Source organism: Platichthys flesus, chromosome 6 (assembly GCF_949316205.1).
Source record: "Platichthys flesus chromosome 6, fPlaFle2.1, whole genome shotgun sequence".
NCBI lineage: Eukaryota > Metazoa > Chordata > Actinopteri > Pleuronectiformes > Pleuronectidae > Platichthys > Platichthys flesus.
In genome coordinates this window covers 10,923,853-10,927,905 of record NC_084950.1, presented here as the reverse complement: position 1 = coordinate 10,927,905, position 4,053 = coordinate 10,923,853, and positions in this window count along the sequence as shown.

Sequence of the window (4,053 nt, the reverse complement as noted above, 5' to 3'; positions counted from 1 at the left end):
GGGCATCTGTCTCGCTTGCATCGGGCACCTGCCTGTCCCACTTCTCCCGGGAGACTTTGCTGGATTTTGCAGCAGCAAGATAATTCAAAGACCTGTCTGTCCCAAAGGAGGCGAACCCCCAAGGTGAGGAGAGCCCCGAGCCGCACATCACACACACACACACACACACACACACACACCTCCTGTTCCTCTGTTCTTTCTCTCGTTCTTTCTCCTTTTTCAAATCACCTCACACATTCTCTCTCTCTCTCTCTCACCGCCTCCCTCTGCTTCCCTCGCCCGTCGGTGGTGGGAGAAGCCAGATGATCTACGCCCCCCATCGTTCTCACCGCCCGCTCTAATCCTCTTGTGTGTTGTGAGGTATAAGCTTTGGGGAACCACATGGGATGATGGGTAGTCTGCGTCTTTTGTTGCAGTGCAAACACCTCCCATCGATCATGGAAGTGACACTCACTCCAGATTCCTATTGGGTGAATTGATTTATTTCTAGTAGCCTCAGTCGGTGTCACGCGTGCTTCTGTTGCCCATGCATAAGACCTAAAAATGAAGATCTTGCACACTAACATGTGGCTTCGTAGACACATGCACACAAAATTGAATTTCGCAGGGTTCAGTCCAACCTCTCCTGGTGCAGCTTATTTAATGTGCTGACTGCTGAGGGTGAACACTGTACCTCAGCCACAGCTGTGTCAGTGAGATAACACATAATACATGTTGACACGCCGCTTGTGTGAACAGTTTATTGACGTCTATATTATTCCGGGTTCCTTTAATTATTCAGGGTTTCATCTCTATCTGTATAGGTTGTCTTCATGTTTACTGGTGACGAATATACTGTTGCCTTCCAAACTGCAGTCCCCCTTTGTCCTAACCTGCATGCGGGGCCGGTTTAGTGCCTGTGTCTCTACTGAGAGTGCTTCCTCTGTGCTTATCGGTGCAGTTATCAGGTGGAAGGGATCGTTTTCGATGTTTAACCTTCACATGGAGCACCTTTTTTTTTTTTTTTTTTTACAAATTCTAAAGATAAAAAACCAAGATATTCTCTGTCTGACTGTAAATTCTAAAGGAGCTAAAATAATAGATCCGACAAAGTAATTGTTATTGAAAATGTTAAGGACGTGGCAGTGCAAACTGAGCTCTGTAATGAGGACCTAAATGACGGCTGAGGAGCTGAATCCAGAGTAAGTCACTTCACAGGGGCTTTAATCTCCACTTTACAAGTCGGGATGACTGAATAAAAAAGAAGGTGTTCATATGGTGAATATGAAATGAACAGTAAGAAAGCGGGAGACATTTGGCCACGGGGCCGTGAATGAGGTGAGCTTTGCGTTTCATTGATTACACTTAATTTCAAAAATGAGACTGCGACAGAAAGAGAGAGGGAGAGGAATCTGTTCAAACCTAATGGCTGTTCATCCCTCTTTACATAGACTTGGCCAATAATGCAAACACAGGAGAAAAGTCGTAAAAAACATGTATACACACACACACACACTGTGCACACTAACATGGTGGAGTGTGAGTCTCTGTAGAAGCTCTAACGTTCATTTCCCTCTGCCTCTCTTCATCCCTCTCTGACATTTCCACTTGTTGTAATAAAGCGTTCTGGTGCACTGGCTCCTGATGGAAATGCCGCCGTACGGGGACAACAAAGGCGCCAGAGAAAAGGGAACTGGTGCAAATGGAGGGGAAGGATAAGAACTGTCATGTTCTGACAATCACAGAAGCTTGTAGAGCAGGCTATTTACTGCCGTGCCCTTTGACCTTTTGCTCCCTTTCTAGAATGATGGATTTTGAGGATCAAGCTCCTTTTTTCTGCGTCTGCTCCCAAAGCTGCTCAGATGGAATCTATCGGCGGGGTCGGAAACTCAACCCAGCAGGGAAATGCCAGACTTCAGTCCCAGAAGAAAACTCTTTTTGAGCATAAGTAAGAGGACAGTGTGTTAGCATACATTAGAGTGTGATGTATGAGTGTCCACGGGGACCGAAAGGCTGGAGAGTCCCAGGGGCCACAGTGACAGTGTTCAAACTTGAGAGAGAGAGAGAGCGAGAGAGAGAGAGCTTTGATGAAGACGAAGCGGAGCTGGTTCAGAGCCTGTTGCTATGGTAGCCATGTGGAATAAATCAGCGGCGTGAATCCCATTCTCAATTCTTCAGCACCCGACTGACTCAGGTAGACCTCGACAGAATGTGAATGAGTGTGGCGTCCCCGTGAGCAGCTAGCTGTGAGAAAAAAGAATCTTCACAGGTTTTTTATTCTGCATATCAGTACCACCTCATTTAACATTTATATAAACACGTGATAAAGGCCTTCTTACATATTATGATGTAATCTCTATGCGGATGGACCATGTGTTTATTCAGGTACTTGCCAATTCCTCTAGTCGGCAACTGATTAAGTGCTAGTTATCTAACCAGACAATCAGTTTTGTATAGACTATGGAATATGCTACATCTCTTTAGTTTAACTTTTTTGATTGTTTCAGAAAGTCCCTAAATACATATTTGCCCCATTTAGAGATCTTCAATAATTGTCCCAGATTATCCAAAGTATGATGTCCCACATTACAAATCATATTTGATGAAAAAATGAAAATACATTTTCAACCACTCAATGCATATTGAATACATCACAAACATAATTTGATAACAATTAGGACCATTGCCTTATTTTTGAGAGATTTATAGCCTCACCGTTAATCTAGTCAGAATCTTGTCATTGACCTTGTCATGCATTTCCAAGGGAGAGCTTCTGATCAGTGTTGCTGGATTGGAAATGTTGAAGTTTCGTACCAGAAGCTAAATATTATCGTATTTTGAGGAAAATGATTCTACCCGACCAGAGTATGGGTGGGATGCTCAATGCCGACATTTTGAAGTTGTGTCGAGATTCCGAAGTGATTTAGGGTTCAGAAACGATCCTTTTCAAGACGTCACATGAAAGTCCTTTTACTACATTTAGTTAGAATAGGAAATAATTAGACTGAGGCTTGGGCGTCCCATATTACCTAATGTTCCAGATTTCAACCCTAAAAGTCCTTTTAACTAGGATAATAATAGTGCTAAGTAAAAACAACTGTCAATTGTCCTAATACCTGAGTATACATATATTATTACTACTATATCATAGATATGTATAATACTAATATAATAACATGACAAATGTGAAACAGGAAAAAATAAATGTGGATTTACATATAAAGGTGACATACTGACACTCTCCACTACCAACTGCAGATCTATAGCAAGGTGAGGAATTATAATTAAGTATACATTTCAGACACTTTCCCAAAAGCTTATAAATGCTAAAAATAAAAAAGGACATAAAAGTAACGTTATCTTTATTTCACCAGCGTGTGTCTCATTCCAAGAATTGAAGATCCAAACCTTTTTTATTGTTTTCTCACCTGGAGTGAAATAAAGAGGGTATGGAACAAAACAAAAATCTCACTTTATATTTTTAAGTGACTATTACATATGATTGTTGGGTTGGGTTTTCAGGATCCAAAATGCAGAAATGACAGACAGGCGGGTTCAGTGGAGAATATTTGATTTTAATTAACAGGCTTACTGAGTCTCTGAAGCAGACTGGCAGGCAAACAAATAGTCTGAATTCTAAAAGTACAAAAATTGAAAAACTGTAGAAACGAGAAAGAAGACGATCAAAAGCTCAACATAGTGAACATAGAGACCGACTAACGGAGGAAACAGAGTTAATTGGACAAATTAGGAGGGGCCAGGGAATCACAGCAAAGCAAAACAAGTAAAGTAAAACATGGAGACACACAAGCAAAGAAATATCAAAATAAAAGAGAAATAATAATTTAATTTTCTGGGGGAAATGAAGAAAACATTTAAAAAGTCCCTTTAAGGTCCCGTGTAGGGGCAAATCATCATTTTTTACCCTACTCCACTTTATTGGCTCATTGTCTTAATGTGTCTGTGTGTGTGCATTTACGTGTGTGTGTGTGTAGGTGTGGTGTTCTATGTTATTATGTCGAGAGTATATGTTGCCGTTAGTTATGGTTAAACCACCAAGATGACATCAGGAGA